At 41.8% G+C, this 17,790-nt stretch overlaps 1 long non-coding RNA gene across 7 annotated transcripts in view; it reads left to right on the forward strand.

Moving 5' to 3' along the window:
* LOC144296956 (uncharacterized) overlaps positions 1-17,790 on the forward strand; it is a 51,566-nt gene that overhangs the window by 21,645 nt on the left and 12,131 nt on the right. For 6 of the 7 annotated variants that reach the window (XR_013363917.1, XR_013363916.1, XR_013363913.1 and 3 more), the window contains one exon: positions 13,372-13,489. This is a non-coding gene — a long non-coding RNA (uncharacterized LOC144296956). Of the gene's footprint in view, positions 1-13,371; positions 13,490-13,548; positions 13,827-17,790 lie in introns of those variants that run through there. The other variant, XR_013363918.1, reaches the window with a different exon arrangement.

The raw sequence follows: 17,790 nt of genomic DNA on the forward strand, positions 1-17,790 counted from the left end.
AAATGGGGCCACCTCATTCTTGATAATCAGATGTCCCATGTCCCTCCTTCCTCTAGTAGTTCTCCCCAGTGAAGCTGTCACTGGCTGCTGTGCCAGAGGAACATGAGAGCAGCTTGTGGATTGCAAATCTGTTGCCACCAGAGCAAGAATTGTGTAGGCAATAAGGGATTATTGCATCTTTCTTGGATTCCAGAAATGAGAGATCTGCTAAGCAACATAATTATAATGTTTTTTTTTAAACCAGTAGTAAGTTTTCTTGTCTAGTAATTTCTATAAGGGATAGTGCTCCTGAACAATCATAATTTTATTATCTTATACTTTTTTAATGACTTTCCAGGCTATTCATTGCCTTCCTGTGTGTGGATTAGTAAGTATGGATCAGGGAGGAAATTTATTTTACATCTGCTCAGTACCATGTTTAGTGTGGTTCAGTTTTAGAAGCCCCTTGGTTCTACACGATTTCCTCTACCCTCCATTTTAAAAACTGGGCATGCCAGGAAGAAGTCACGTTTCTTCTTTACAAGGAATTTCCGGGACCCAAATCTGCTTCCCTTCACTCTTCTCTCCTGGCTGCACCCAGCCTACCCTATCTACCCTTCCCTGCTGCTGCTCCCACTCCTGTTGCCCACACACAGTGGCAAGAAAACAGAAAAGACACTTTTTTTTTTTTTTTTTTTTACCAAAGGCCCCAAAGGCCTCTAAGTTCCAAAATGTCACTGGCTTCATAATATTTTTTTCTTCACAATTTAAGGTCAGCAATTTAAACCCCAGTTCAGCCCCAGGTTCTCCCCATCCCCAGATGCATTTCTGTTCCTTTATCTTTCCTTATATGATCTAATTTGAGAACAATTTTTTTTTATCACTGTCTAATCTGAACCTCAGAAGATACAAAAGGTCTTCTTAGTCTATGTATGTTGCCACCAAGGGGGTAGATGTTGGGGTGGCCTTGACTTTTTTTTTTTAAAGACATTTTTTTTTAGATTTTATTTATTCTTTTATGAGAGAGACAGAGGGAGAGAGAGAGAGAGAGGCAGAGACACAGGAAGAGGGAGAAACAGGCTCCATTTAGGGAGCCTGACGTGGGACTTGATCCCTGGTCTCCAGGATCACACCCTGAGCCAGAGGCAAATGCTCAACAACTGAGCCACCCAGGCGTCCCAGCCACTGAGCCATCCAGGTGTCCCTGGCCTTGATTTTTTAAAATATTTATTTATTTATTTATTTAAAAAGGAGAGAGAGAACATAAATAGGAGGGGCAGAGGGAGAGGGAGAGAGAGAATCTCAAGCAGGCTTCCCCAACTCAGGGATCCATCTCACGACCCTGAGATCATGACCTGGGCCAAAACCCAGAGTCATACTCTTAACCAACCCCCCACCCCCACCCCCACCGTGGCCTTGGTTTCTGTATGAGTACAAAGCATCCATGTGTAGCTGCAATCATGGCTCTGGGAGCCAATCTGGATTGGAGGCATTTTCTTCTACTGTCCTCTGTGGCTACAGCTTCTCACCAAAAGTGTCCACAAAGTTTAGACCCTGGGAGACAAAACCTTAAAAGCATCTTTTGGGGTGCCTGGGTGGCTCAGTCAGTTAAGTACCTACCTTCAGCTCAAGTCATGGTCTCTGGGTCCTGGTATCGAGATCCCCCCTCTGCCTCGGGCTCCCTGCTCAGTAAGGAGTCTGCTTTTCCGTCTCTCTGCCCCTCCCCTCACTCATACACACACACACACACACACACACACACACACACCCTCTCTCTCAAATAAACCAATCAAATCTTAAAAAAAGAAAGAGCGTCTTTCTTCCTCACATCTCAGGGAAGAATTGGAAAGGGACTGACATGGTCTTAAAATGCTCACTCTGAACAATATCTGCCTTTGTGATTTAGGTTAGAGAAAAAGAAGAAGTGGTAAGAGAAGGAAGGGATTAAAATGAAGGAATGGAGAGAGAGAGAGAAAAGTATTAATTAAAAGTATTAAGTAATATCACCATAGATATCTGAGAACAAATACAGTCTTTGCAGATAATGCTTGTCGAAACTTTCTAAACCTGGGATCCCTGTGTGGCTCAGCGGTTTAATGCCTGCCTTTGGCCCAGGGCACGATCCTGGAGACCTGGGATCGAGTCCCACATCGGGCTCCCTGCATGGAGCCTGCTTCTCCCTCTGCCTGTGTCTCTGCCTCTCTCTCTCTATGTCTATGATGAGTAAATAAAATCTTTAAAAAAAAATAAAAGAAACTTTCTAAACCTGGGAACACACACATGCATGCACACACATGCACACACACAATAGTTAACACAAATAAATGTCAATTTATTTTACTATTAATAAATAGTAGTAATTGTACTACTGTGAGTGAGTGGGCCCTGAGAAGAAATGTGGAAGGATGATCCGTTATAAGTTTCTGTTCTGCAAGTCAGCCAGTAGTCCTGGGATGCCACGGAGGAAGCATCTCTGAATCTAAACAGAGAACAAAGTCTTTTCACAGGGCCCTTTTTTTCTCCTGGAGTTTTTCTTCCTCATCTGCTTCTTTTTTTTTTTTTTTTTTAACATAGTGACACCTCTGCAAAAGCATCCAACTAAAGCCTAGTTGGCCAATACCTTTCTTATCAGATAGCTGCCGAAAACAATCTGCCACTAGTTTGTAATTCACGGTCATAGTCCACCAATGGCTCTGCACAGGGGAACTAGTTCTGCTTGTCCCCTCGCTGAAGAGCAGTGACTCAGTCTCACTGAGGATCAGGGCCTCATGTGTTGCCATAATAGTTAGAATGGGGCAGCCCAGGTGGTTCAGCTGTTTAGCACCGCCTTCAGCCCAGGGTGTGATCCTGGAGACCCAGGATCGAGTCCTGCATCAGGTTCCCTGCATGGAGCCTGCTTCTCCCTCTGCTTGTATCTCCGCTTCTCTCTCTCTCTCTGTGTCTCTCATGAATAAATAAATAAAATCTTAAAAAAAAAATAGAATGAAACTGCGAAGGGCACTGCAGAAACAGCTAGATTTGGAATACACTAGCCCCGTGGGTGGCTTCTCTCATCTCTCCTCTCCAGTGTAAATACCACCTGGGGCTGAAGGCTGCTGATCTGTCACTCTAGCCATTGAACAGAGGGTCTTTAAAGAAATGTATCTAAACTTTTCTTTCCCATTGGGATCCAGCGGGCCTAGCTACTCCATACGTTGGTGGAATAAAATGGGCAGGGTGTGTAAGATCAGTGTAGACCCTCTATGAAGCAAGAGAGGGGGGCAATTACTGCTGCTATAGGGTCGTGCAGAACCTAGGCAAATTTTAAAATATAAAAAAATTCCAACTTCCCGTTGGCTTCAGATTGTTTATCTTCACCCACAGGTGCCCAAATATCTTACTTGTTTCCAAGTCTGCTCTCAAGAAGGAGTATCTATCTAGGGGTCAGGGTGAAAAGACCCCAAAACAAGGATCCAGGGAGACCTGGATTTGGTTTGAGAATCTCGAGTCTGCTACTTACAAGCTGTGTCAACTCGGACACGTTGCTTCTTTCTGTATGTCCGCTCCCTCTTTCCTTGGGTGGGGTGCCGGGGAGGGAAGGAAGTGATGGAGATAAAAACAGCTAACTCACATTTTATATCCATGTTCTCCTCACTCAGCAAATATTTGGTCTTACTATGTGTGTGCACTTGGGGAACAGTGGGAAGCAAGTCTCAGAACCTGCTCTCAAGAAGCTTATATATATGATGAACACTTGTGAGCGCCTTGTATATACACTGCCCCGACTTACGGTGGCTTGACTTATGATTGTTTGACTTTATGGAGCTGCAAAAGTGATTCATATTCAGCAGAGACCATACTTGATTTTGAATTTTGATCTTTTCCCAGGCTAGCAGGATGCAGCACGATGCTCTCTCGTGATGCTTGCTGGGCAGTGGCAGCCAGCTGCAGCTCCCCCTCAGCCCCGGGATCCGGGGACTAAACAGCCCCTGTCCTTACAAGCACACTGCACCCATAGGACCAGTCTGTCTTTCACTTGCAGTATAATATTCAGTAAGTTACATGGGATATGGAACACCTTATTATAAAATAGTTTTTGTGTTAGATGGTTTTGCTAATATAAGTGTTCTGAGTACACTGAAGGTAGGCTAGGCTAAGCTATGGTGTCTGGTGGGTCAGGTGTGCTGCATGCATTTTTGGCTTATGACATCTTCAACGTGTGATGGGTTTATTGGTGTCTCCTATACAGTGCAAATCATATTATTCAACTACTTGACTCAGTCTCCTTATTTTCCTGTATTCATTGAAAAGATATATGAAGCCCATGTTCCTACACGATTGAAGGGAATACCACAAATATTTATCACATACCAGTCATCTGCCGGGCTCTGAGCACCCCCCACCCCACCCCATGCATTTTCCCATGTAATCTTTACAACAGATGGGAGGTAGGCATTAACCCCCGTTTGTAGAAGAAACTGAGACCCGGAGGGGTTAAACACCAAGGACTCTTAACAAATGAATTTTTGAGGTTATAGTCTGAGCTTCTGTAATAAAGAGACCAGATAGTATAGTGGCTTAATTAATTAAGTTAATGTTTATTTCTTAACAGCCCCAATGTGAGCATTCCAGATTGTTGGAGCAGCAATAATCCATGAGATCGTTTTGAGACCCAGGTTCTCACTATACAACTACTGCCATCTCCTGCATGGCAAAAGCTCAGTCACCCCCTTAGATGTGTGTTTCAGCAGATGGGAAGGAAAAATAATATTTAGGGCTACCAGCTTTGTCTTGAGGGAGATGACCCAGAACTTGGGAAAATCCTTCCTGCTCACACTGCACTGACCAGAACTTAGATGCATGGGCCATACCTAACTGCAGGGGAAGCTAAGAAATGTAGCCTGTGGCTGGGCAGCCATGTGTCCTGCTAAAATTTAGGGTATTCTCTTCCTAAATAGAAGTTGACAATGAACACTTAGAGCAGTTAGTAGCCTCTGGCACAGTCGGTAAGTGATGAAGTAGAAACTCAAACTCAGCTTTGCTTGAATCCAATTATTTCCTCTTAATACAAGAGCTAGAGAACTCTGGCTCCTCTTCCATTTGTCTCCAGTGCAAAATAATAATAATGATGATGATGACATTTTGTTGTTAGAGTTTAGGATTAAGCAATTGAAATTATGTCAACTTCTCAGAAACATGGTGTGTGTGTGTGTGTGTGTGTGTGTGTGTGTAAGTTTTTCTTCCTATAGATCTATAGATGCTAGTATTCCCACCCCTCCCCCATTTTCTTGGAAATATCTCAAGCTTCTAGTAGCCTGGTCTTGTGATTCATGTGAACTAGTTGTTAAATGAGTTAGAAAAGAGAGGGAAAAAATTCTTTAAAAAAGAAGACCTGTCATCTCCTTGCCAAATCTGTAAGAGGAGATATTTTTAAGGTAGTAAAGTACAGCCAGCTACAGGTTTCATTAGAGTTGGCTGATGTAGGAAGGGTCAAGCAGGAAGACCAAGTGAAATGCCTTTTATCCCCCTCTCTCTGAGAGTTCTTTTCCCTCATCACCCCTATAAACAGAGGCCCTTAAAAACTGTATTTTAGGATGAGAAAGGAAGAAACCAAGTTTTCATATTCTTGCTAAAGAAAGAGTGATTCATTTCTTTTTATAAAGGGGGAACACTTTTTAGTTCAGAGCAGAACAAATGCCATGTTCACTTTAAACTACTGTTTCTCAAAAAAAATAAACTACTGTTTCTCTAGGGGCATTTGGGTGGCTCAGTGGCTGAGGGTCTGCCTTTGGCTCTGGGTATGATCCTGGGGTCCTGAGATCGAGTCCCACATCGGGCTTCCCGTGGGAGGCCTACTTCTCCTGCCTGTGTCTCTGCCTCTCTCTGTCTCTCATGAAGAAATAAAATCTTAAAAAAATAAATAAACTACTGTTTCTCTAACATGGTAAGTTTTGTTTTTATTGTTTTCAGTTTTATAAGTAAATGCAGTTCTTACTTCTAGTGATACAAAGGGCTAGTGGGTAACTCAACACCCCAGGTCTCTTTAAAGCCTCTCGCTATAAGACCTGCACTCTTTCTCTCTCCTTCCTGCAACCAAAGCAGAGTCAGTAACTAGAAAGTAGTTGTCTGGACCAGTTGCCACAAACCCCTCTCCCTTTTTTGCCTCCTCTTAGTCCCTGAAATCCTATCTCTCTAATCTTTGATCCAGTCGCTTCAAAATGCTTTTTGAAAACTTGCTAATGATCTCACAATTACCAAAGCCCATGATTATACCATCCTACAGCTCTTTGTAGCCTTTGTTCTACCAACCGCTCCTTTTCTGCTTGAAACTCTCAGTTTTTCAGATCTGTATTTTGAAACAATTTTGTCCTTGACCCCTCTGTTCTTTTGCTCCAGCAGCCCAGTCCCAGGAGGGCTTTTCTCTCCCACTGTGTCACCTGGCACCTCTATGTGTATTCAGATGGCTCTACTCCTCCCCAGGGCCAGCCTTACCTTTCTCGAGTGTTTCATGCAGAGCATTTGTCTCTGGATGGCCCTACTGAAAGCAACAGGTGTGACAGTGAACACTTGACTTATTATTCCCCCAAAGCCAGCTCCTTCTCTGAAACTTCCTCTTCTGTCAGTGGTACCAGCCACCTATATTGCCCTGGCTTGGAAACTGGATAAATTCATCTTGATTAATGCACCCGTCACTGATTCTTTTTCTAGTCCCCATATCAAAGCAGTCACTGAGGACTATCAGCTCTCCCCTCACAATGTTTCTCTCCTCTATTGCTACTCATCCTTTCAACTCTACCTGCTATCACTACAGTTTTGGGTTTACCATCTAAGCCTTGGACCACGGGAAGAACGAACTCCCTAGTTTGTCTCCTATCTCAGGTTTCTTCCCTCTCCTGCACTCTACTGCCCCATAAATAATTTTTTAAAAGATTTTATTTATTTATTTGGGAGAAAGAGAGAGAAAGAAAGCATAAGTGGGGGAGGAACACAGGGAGACGGAGAAGCAGACTCCCCCCAAAGCAGGGAGCCTTCCAATGTGGGGCTTGACCCCAGGACCCAGGGATCATGACCTGAGCCAAAGGCAGGCACATAACCAACTGAGCCACCCAGGCAACCCTCCATGAATCATCTATAAACACGGCTTTCCTTCTACTAATTCCTCACTCAAGAAATCCTCAATTGCTCCCTGATGACTAACATCCAAACACCTTACTCTTCTTTTTATTTTAGCATATGGCAGATAGACATGCTTCTAACTACTGGGTGAACATACCCTCTTCCACCCTATCCCCAAATCCATGTACTTCAGTCCATATCCGCAGTGACTCCATGGTTCAGGCAACCACAATCTCTTCCCAGGACATTGCCTCCTACCTGGCCTCTCTGCTTCCATTCTTGTCTTACTACAGTGCGTTCTCCACAGCCAGAATGGTCTTTTATTTATTTTTTAAAGATTGATTTATTTATTTGGGAGACAGAGAGAGCAGGCATGTGAACAGGGGGAGGGCAGCGAGGGGGAAAAAGAAGCAGACTCCCTGCCAAACACAGAGTCCCATGAGGTGCTCTATCCCAGGAAGCTGAGATCATGACCAGAAAAGAAACCAACAGTCCGATGCTCAAATGACTGAGCCACTCAAGTGCCCTCAGAGTGGTTATTTATTTATTTATTTATTTGAGAGAGAGGGAGCAAGAAAACAGGAGTTGCAGGGGGAAGTGGCAGAAGGAGAAGCAAGACTCCCTTTTGAGCAGGGAGTGCAACTTGGGGCTTGATTCTAGTTCTCCAGGATCATGACCTGAGCTGAAGGCAGATGCCCAACAGACTGAGCCACCCAGGCGGGCTTTCCCCCCACTCGCAGAGTGGTCTTTAAAAAGGTAAATGGTTTATGTGATAGCTGGCCTCCAGTGAAACATCTCTCAGTATTCACATCCTCTTTGAATGTGAGTGCCCTGTCACTCCTTCAACCAACAGAATGCAGCACAAGTGACAATGTACCACATCTGGGCTGAAGCTTTAAGAAGTCTTGGAAGCTTCTGCTTTAGTACTTCTAGAAGCCCTGAGCTGCCATAGAGGTGAGCTACTTATCTCGCAGTGAGATCTCAGGGGAGAGACCCTGAACCTACACAGAGAGGGAGAGGCTCACCCATGCCAGTGTCTGGCTGAATCCAGCAGTGTAGTCATCTCTGTCAAGGCACTGGACAACTGAGTGAGTTATCTTGACTGTCCCAGCCCTGTCTAGCTCTATAGCCCCAGCTGACATCATGTAAAGTAGAAGAACCACCCAGCTGAGTCCAGTCAACTCATAGAATTGTGAGATAACCAAGTGGTTATTCAAAACACTAAGTTTTGAACTAACTGAAACACAACTGAAACACTCCTCAGAGGCACAACCGGGCTCCTGCCTACCTCTTAGACATCACATTCTATCCCACTCACTATGTTCCGCCATCCTGGTTTGCATCTGTTCCTCAGTCATGCTACCTTAGTGTGTCCCCAGACAGACCCCTTGCCTGGAATGCTGTCCACCTTCCCAGACAGCCCATCGGAAGCTGCTGTATCCTTATTCTCCCTTCTCGACCCCCTACTCTTTTTTTTTAAATTTTTTTAAAATTTATTATTTATGATAGTCACACACACAGGGAGAGAGAGAGAGAGGCAGAGACACAGGCAGAGGGAGAAGCAGGCTCCATGCACCAGGAGCCCAACGTGGGATTCAATCCCGGGTCTCCAGGATCGCGCCCTGGGCCAAAGGCAGGCGCCAAACCGCTGCGCCACCCAGGGATCCCTCAACCCCCTACTCTTTATCAAGACATTTTATTTGCTTCAAGACAAATATCACTCTCTGAAAAAAATCTCATTTGTTTACTTGATTATTGTCTATCTTTCCTCCCTGCTTCCTCTAGAACATAAGTCTCGAGGGAGAGCATACCTGGTCTATCTCATCAGCCAGATGGAGATTTACCATGAAGCTCATGAGGCTTATGCTCAGGGATCGTCATTTTGTATTTTTAATTTGGTATTCTTTTTCTTAAAGAAGGCTCCTCAAATTATTTGAATTTCATTCCCCACAAAACCCTGGACCCACCTTTGTTCGTTACTGTATTCCTGGGACCTGGAATGGTGCCTAGCACATAATAAACAACAAATGTTCGCTAATGAATGAATGATGCCTGGCATTTGGAATTCCTAGTGAGTTTTCCCATTCCAGGGAGGGAATTTCCATTCCTCTCACATCTGTTCCGCACTTTGCTCCCACATTAATCTTCTTAAGATATCATCTTCCTCCTGTCGCTTCCCTATTCTAGAAATCTTCAACTCCAACATGAGTGGAAAATAAAGTTCAAATCTCTAAGCCCAGCATTCACTCAAGGACTCTCACAAGCTCCTTCTTCAATCTTATCTCCTATTTCTTGCCTTCATAGACACCACATCAGAGATGACAGAGCTGTTTACTGCTCCATGAGCATCCTTACCCCTTCCATCCTCCTAGCCTTCACATTGGATATTCACATCATTTGGAGATCAACTTTCCTTCAGTCTTGGCCACATGGGAGCCCTTAAAGACCCCAGCAGACCTAATGTTCTCTCCTTCTGAACTCTGGCCATGCATGTTATTCTATTACTTAGAACTGCCTTCTATTCCTAGATACCTTCTCTTGCCTCTCTGGTCTTCCCATCCAGATTATACAAGTACTTTGCCCAGGAACCATATCCTCATCAGAACAATTCCCAGTTTAGAGGCCCCAGTGGAGATTGAAGAGGTCCTAGGGAGGCCCATTGAGTTCTATACTTGAAGCCAAATGGGAAGAAATAACGGAATTTCACAGCCCTCCTGGAACCAAATAAAATCACCAGAAATGTGAACAGAAAAGAAATAAAGCCATGAAAGAATGGCAATGTGATACTTTAATATAAGTTCTTAAATCATAAATTCTTCAAGGGCAGCTCTGTAATAGTACCTGAAAAATACCTGGCTTGGAGGAATTTACTGCAACATTGCATCTCTAAAGATATTACAGTATAGCAGTTGGTAACGTGGTCATCATGGTGGTGGTGATAATGATGGCAATGTAAAGAGAGCTCTCGTCTGTTAAAGTGAGTGAGACATTGGTATTGCCTGATGGGGTCCTGTATGAGCAGAATTTACTCTGTTACTGCTTTCTGTGTTAGTAATGCCAAAGGACGCAAAGTTCTTCCAAAGGAAAGTATAATTTATATTTCATTTTTCAAAATGGCTACATTTCCCCCAAGGCATAATGGAAGAGTCTTCTTCTTCAAACAATACAGTTGTACAAAAGAAAGTACTTTTATGAAATAGGGGAGAGCTTTTGTTTCCTGCTAGCATCAGGCTTCTTTGTCTTCTGTGTGTGTTTCAGTGATAGGCGAAACGACAGTCCTTTAGTAGAAGTTAAAATTATAGCCCTAAAAAAATCTACTCAAATACAGTATTTTATTTCAGTTTAGACTCATTTCCAATTGTGCTTAATCTTTTCCAGGCTTGTTATTGCTTTCTCTTACAGTTTCCACTGTGAAATGACATCTTTAGTCTCTTTTGCCCTCTATTGAATTGCCCTGGTAATAACAGTAACTAGCAAAATGCTAGTCCTCTAGCATGTAGGGGAAGACATAAATATTTGATCTCAGATCAGTGGTGTGTGTAATTGTTGCTATAGAGAAAATCTTTGATTGCTGCCCAAATCTGGAGGCCTATTAAAATTTAATTTCTGGGTCTTCTCCATATATATAAAACTCAGAACATTTCATGGCATGTAAGTTAACCCTTCCCTGTTCCTGTGACAAACTGTTCTCCATCTCCATGGGGATGGGGCAGGAGGAAAAGCAACTCATTCACAGGAATAGGTTTTAGATGTAAAAACTCTGGAAATAAATATCGAGGGAAATTGTGGTTGCCTTCTCTAGGTGCCACTGAACAGAGGATAGACTCTCATTTGCCTGCATACCTGTCTGTTATTAATATTCCTAATTTCTGAAAAATCATAAAAAAGCAAGATAATAGGCTGAAATAAATATCAAAGCAATTGATGCATTAGCTTGCCTTTATAAACATGTTAAGAGCTGGGTCAATACTAAGAAATTGAAAGGCTATGGTGTCAGAGCATGTAAATGCTATTCATAAGTTACATTTACAGAATTTCCAACTATAAAAAAGAAAACATAAAGCAAATGTTCTTAGGGCAACAATGGCAGAAGTATAATATATGAAGCTTTTCTTCTAATACTTACATCACAATTGTAAGTGGGATTTGGCTACTGGCTGACTCATCTCATTATATCCAGATGAATGAAGTATAAAGAAGTAGATAATCCTGAAGCTTAATTTTATACATTAGTTTCAAAGTCTCTCAGCTGTACCCAAAGCTGTTATGGTAACACAATTAATTCTATCTTCTATCTCTTTGTTTCCCTCCTTCCCTTCTGATAGGGTGGGATGTAAATCCGAAAGTGATAAAAAGTTTAGTAAAGCATAAAGGTAGGTGAACCTAGGAGGTTAGCTAGCCATATTGGCCCCCGAATAAGTCAGAATTGACCAAAAGGTAAATGTAAAAAACAGTCTAATGAGATTTTTAGAAATATGAGATTCTCTTGCTGGCTTGTGTCATGCAAATGATTTATTTCCCTACTGGGATTTCCTATAGGAGAGGTCAAAAGTACTAGTTAAGAAATGAAGGGTCGAGGGCAACCCCGGGTGGCTCAGTGGTTTAGCGCGCCTTGGCCCAGGGTGTAATCCTGGAGACCCAGGATCCCATCCCACGTTGGGCTCCCTGCATGGAGCCTGCTTCTCCCTCTGCCTCTGTCTCTGCTTCTCTCTCTCTGTGTGTCTCTCATGAATAAATAAATAAAGTCTTGAAAGAAAGAAAGAAAAAGAAAGAAAGAAAGAAAGAAAGAAAGAAAGAAAGAAAGAAAGAAAGAAATGAGGGGTTGAACAATCCAGAAGTCCAGTAATGGTAATGTCACTTAATTGCTGTGTGATTGCTTAATCTTAAGCAAGTTTTGTTTTTTTTTTCTTTTAATCTTCTAGGCCTCAAGTTCCTCATCTGTATAATGAAAAAGATGATAAAACTTCATAGAGTTATTCTGAAGATGAAATGAGACAATATCTATGAAATACTAGGAAGAGATTGGGCCAGAAGAGACTTTTGATTAATATTAGTCATTATTAGCATCATCACAATGACTTTCAGTCTCAACATTATCTTTATTATTTTTAGTGTGAATAATGAAGATAATAATAATAGCCCTAACAGGGAAAATTTCCCTAGACATTTGTTGGGAAAGATGGCTAAGAGAGGAAGTCTGAATTCTGTGCCTGTTCCCTGCCAGCTCTATGATGTGTTTGAGGTTGTGACTCAGGACAGGAATAGGCTCAGAGGGCTCCTTGGTGTCACCCACCAGCCACTATCAGGTCCTGTGCTTCGTGTATACTTTCGAAGCAGGATTCAGAGCTTTGCAGGTAATTCATCAGCCATGGACTCCTTCAGTTGGCAGTTCAGCGGTTCTTTGTTTGAACCATGCAAAGGTCTGATTTGGGCCAAGAGTTAGAATGAGGGAATTATTATTTGATTTTTTAACATAGAAAACTGTTGCACAATCCTGGGTGCCAAAATGTCACCCAGGAGACATTGAAGAAGTCTTCATCTTCAAGAGAAGATGAAATTTGTACTGTCAATGCCCATGCATAATTGTGAGGTCACAAGTGGCAATAAGTTTCAAACACAGGAATTTACAAATTGGATACAAGATTTTCTTTTTTCTTTGTTTTGCTGGCTGGGGGGACTGGGTACTGACATGGAATTGCCATTACCTTTCGGGAACGGGGTGGGGAGATGTGTTGAAATATATTTTTGACTCAAAGAAGCACTCACTGTAGATGGAACATACAGGTGAAGAAGGGGATCCTGAATCTGGAAGGAGACCATCTCAAAGAATAAAGAGACTGTCTACTAAAACGTGTCCAGGGAGGTTTGGGAAGTTTGAGTAAGTTGACAATTTTTGAGTCCGAGAGGTAAGGCTGGAAAAGTTTATTTGGAAAAGTTGACATTTTTACCAGTTATAAGGTAATCTCTCTGCAGAAAGGCTGAATTATAAAGAGAATGAAAAAGACTGAAAGAAAGGAGAGTGAAAGAATTCATTTCTTTTTTCTCAAGAGAAAAAAAGGAATGTGAAGAACTAGTATGAAGTAGCATTAACTAATAGATCACAACTGTGTTGCCTGGGGAGTGGGATGGAACAGTAAGCTTTGACGATTTGGTTGACATTCTATTGGAACTATATCCTTTCCTCCTCAGTCTTACTCCCTTTCTCTCTCTCTCTCTCTCTCTCTCTCTCTGTATGTGTGTGTGTGTGTGTGTGTGTGTGTGTGTGTCCCTCTCTTTTTGTCTCTCCTTTAAATTTAGTTAATACCTACTGGGTGGCTGCTATGTGCAAAATACCATGTTCGGCCCATTGGTCACAATGAGGAGCAGAATGGCACACCACCCCTGGCCAGCTCAGAAATTGTGGTAACAGGAAAGAGTACGTATTTTTCACTGCAACTTAACTAACTGGGATTCTGATGTATGCATCATTTTCAGATGATTCGGTTAATGTGAGTCTCCAAGAGATTGATTATCCAGATAGATGGACCGAATTGAGTTTTGACTCAGCTGAGAGCCAAGCCACTGGCCCTGGAGACCCATGGAAGACACTCTCACCCTAGGCATTGCCTCTGGGTGCTCAGGGGGCCTCTCTGAGAACTCTAGCCCATTTTTATTACTTTCAGCAGGAGAGTGCAGTTCTTACACCAAGTCATAATACCACCCTCATTGAAAAGTATGAAAAAATAAATGTTGACTGTTGCCTTTGCTTTTAATGGCAGTGTCTGTTGACCTGCCCCTGGTAGTCCTCATGGTATACATGGGCAACTCTGCAAAGGTAAAACAGCAGGGAAAGGGGGCTGGAAACGGAGATGAAGGGGATTTTTTAAACCACAAAAGTTGGCATTAAAAGGCAGTGGATATAATCTAACAGCTAAAGAAAGTATAATTAAAACAATGATTTCATAACATCAATCATGCTCTTTTTATCTCAAATTTCAAGAACTCGTCCTATAATATTTTTATTATTTTATATTCTGAAATTACCCAAAGCTCTGATGTAAATCTAACCGTGTGATTATAAATTTCCTGAAAAGTCATGAAGTACTTCACAAATTATTCATTTACTCAAGATTAAGTGTTAGACTGGCTATTATATTCCCTAATAAATCCTATTATCGATTATTTGTGCAAATGATTTACACATTTAACTACAGTTTTAGCTTGCTGCTTATTAAGTCTTAAACCCTCAAAAGATGAGATTAAAAAATTGCCTGGGATAATATATTTTACATGAATTAAATGATTCAAAACCAACAGCAAAAGAAGCAAATCCAATTGCATCTACTTAGAATTGCTAAATAACTTTCATTAATGTGTTTTAAAATTGTCCTCCATTTTTATTTTGCAACTTTTACCCAGCACTTTGGGACTGTTTGTTTTCTTCATTTACTCTGACCTTCTAGCAGGAATGAGACGAAGATAGCACAACATATCCTGACACACTAACGTAGAAAGCTCACATCAGACTTTGCTAATGCATGCAAAACATGTCCCCAAGGTTCTGATTCTCTCTTCCTTTTTTTTTTTTTTTTTCCTATGGCTCAACTCAGGAAGTGATCAATAGATTGTCTCCTTTTGAAGGCCACCACTCTATAGTTGAAAAAAGACTTCAACCAGGAATAGATATTTATTTTCTTGTGCCTAAGGAATACATGCTCATTAATAGAAAAAAAAAGGTTTAATTTTAGCATTGTGATTCATTACGATGATAATAGTGATGATACTACTGCTAAAAAGTTAACTATGTCAATTAACTAATCAGCATGAATATATAAAATAGTTCTGCTGAAAAACAGGCCATGTGAACTAACTAATCAGGGTGTGTATATGCATATATTAAATTCTTGGCCATGTTATAATACCACCCTGTTAGGGAGCACGGAAAGTCATTGCCTATAGTAGACTCATTAAGGTCACAAAAAAATATTTGCAAAGGAAATAGGCAAGTGCATTTTCAAAAGAGCTAAAATATAAGTGCTCGCTACATGTCAGGCACTCTGTCAAGTGCTTTGTGTGCTAACTCATTTAATCTTCATGATCGTCTTGGAAAACAGATATTATGACTTCCCCCATTTTAGAGATGAAGAAGGTGGGAGTCGCAGAGAGATGGGATGCTTTGCCTAGCTGGCATGGCAGGCCACAGCGTTGCAGTGTGAACCCAGGCTGGCCGGCTCCACTGCCGGAACTCTTTATCATTGGGCCATGTTATCGCTTGATGAGTCCACAGAAGCACAACACTAACTCAGAGGAGAAATCAGGGACTTATTCAAGTTATTTTTAAGATGCATAACCATTTTTTCCCAGGCATGTGGATAAAACCAATGGACCGCGTGTACGCTGCACTAAGAAGGGAAGGCAGCTTTAGCTACCAGATTTCCAGTGTCTGGTCTCACCAAGACCATGTCTGTGGGAGACAGATGCCTCATGCCTGGAACCTATTCAACAGTCCTCACCCAGCACCTTTCTGATCATTGTTTGGTTTTTCATGTCAGTCTGCCCAAAGGGAGAATGCTCTGATCACAGAGATAGGAATGTTCTGATCCCTGAGGCAGGAATATCTTCCTACAAATTAATGGAATGATACTTATCGGCATAAGCCCTGCCCTAAGAACCGACCACGTCCCATCTCACATTAGGTGTAGGAGGAAGCTAGGGAGCTGGGTAAGCAACATACCCTTGGCTGTACTCAAAGTCCCTTCCATTCCCAACACTCTCCCTGCACTTGGACCAAACCACTGCACCTTGGAATGGAGAGTCCCCGGGAGGCTCCAGCTTCTCTCACACAAATAGACCTTTGGTGGCCTACCCTTGTGTTCCCAACCCATGTCCACCCCGCCCCGTATATCAGGTCTTCCAAGTGGGTCACAGTCTCCACCAAATTGTAAAAACAACACAGGCTACATCAAAATTGTGGCATGTGGCTGTGCTTTGGAAACTGACACTCTAGAGAGTTTACAGGACAATTGTGGAGACAGCTGGCGCTGAGCAGAACCAAACCCAAGGCTCCTGATTCCTGGTTCCATGCTGCCTCCTAGTGGTCTACTGTTAACAGCCCTGCTTCCCTTAAAGGCACGAGGTTGAAAATGCTCTTTCCTTCTCTCAGAAGAAATAGAACAGATAAACTAACAGATTCACAGAAAAACTCAGGAATTAAATCAGAAAAAAATCCTCTTTTTAGACCAGTTCTCAAACTAGCTCTTCCAAATTTTTTGAAGAACGGTGACCTTATCAAAAATTCTTCTAATTTAATTAAAATGTCATGATTGTATTACGAATACATTTTCAAGGGCCATTTGAGGATTATTTGGTACTTTAAGAGGCGAGAAAAATAAGTAGAGCAGTTTTTGAAACACACTGACACATGGTAGTATGTGCCACCAACAAATTATTTTCAGGGGTCACCTTAGAATCTTAGAATGCTGCCTTTCTGGACTTACATTGTTTGTAAATTTTATTGAACTTCAAATACATGAGAAGGACTCAAAAATTAGCAGTATAATACTGCCATATAAGATATTGTTTCTCTTTAAAGTATTTCTAAAGACTGGGTTGTGTTTGGTTTAAGTTCCTTACATTCTCTGACATGTTCCTAATAATATATGTGCGTGCACATATCATGTGACAATATGTCAAGTGGAAGTGTTACTTTCAATCTGAAGCTTCAGAAGTAAAAATCTAAAATTTCATATATATTATGTATTCATATATGTGTACATATACATATCCAACATATATACACGTGTGTATATACACTTATAGATCAATCACCATATCCTACAAAATATTACAAAGGTATGTGAAGAGAAAGATATTCTGCTCAAAAGCACCCCTATATAAAACTTAGTAAGTAAGATTAAGTAAAAACTTAATCTTAGAAACCATCTTTTCAAATTCACAAGCCAAGAACAAAGGGTCGGTGCCCTAATTCTCCAGTTTACTCTAAGAGATGGAAGGTTCTGGTCGTTTTGCAAAGTCTAAGTTTAGGTTTCACAAAGTGCTTGCTGTTGCAGTGAATTTGAACCCAAGAGGAAGCAGCAGTTCTGTAAGTGCCCAGTCTTAGTTGCAATCCACACTATGGGCACTGGACCAACTGTTCTGCACAGCAGGTGGAACAGATGGTGTTGCCGTCCAGTGTTCTGCTCTTGTACCACTGGGCTCAAAAGCCACCACGTACTCTGGTGAGTGGCATTCATTTTCTTGGAAGGCAAAAGGGCTTTAGTTTGGGCTTCCCTTCCAATGGCCCGGTTTCCACAGCGGAGAGATCAGAAAGTTCAGGTTATGCCGAGGTCTTCAGGCTATGAGAAAAAAAGAACAGATCAAGCCCTTGTAGGGTCAGTTTGGGGTTTGCTGAGATGTTGCTGGCTTTTGTGGTTTTCTTTTCATAAATTTATCAAAAGATTATTTTCTCTCCTTGGAAATAATGGCATCTTCTGGGAGAAGAGACATTCCATCTATTAAGTCATGGTGATGTCTACAGATGGCTCTGAACAGTATCTGTGAAAGGACTTCAGTTTGGCATGACAAGAAAATCCAGTCACTTGTTTATATAGTCCAAATCACCTAAGAAAAGAAAAAAAAAAATGAATGGGAGCTAAGAAACAGGATCCATGGGGGGGACGGGAAATAAAGCGAGACTTCAGAATCACTAATATTAAGTGGTGACTTAAATGATTTCAA

Source organism: Canis aureus, chromosome 25 (genome assembly GCF_053574225.1).
Source record: "Canis aureus isolate CA01 chromosome 25, VMU_Caureus_v.1.0, whole genome shotgun sequence".
NCBI classification, from domain to species: Eukaryota; Metazoa; Chordata; class Mammalia; order Carnivora; family Canidae; genus Canis; species Canis aureus.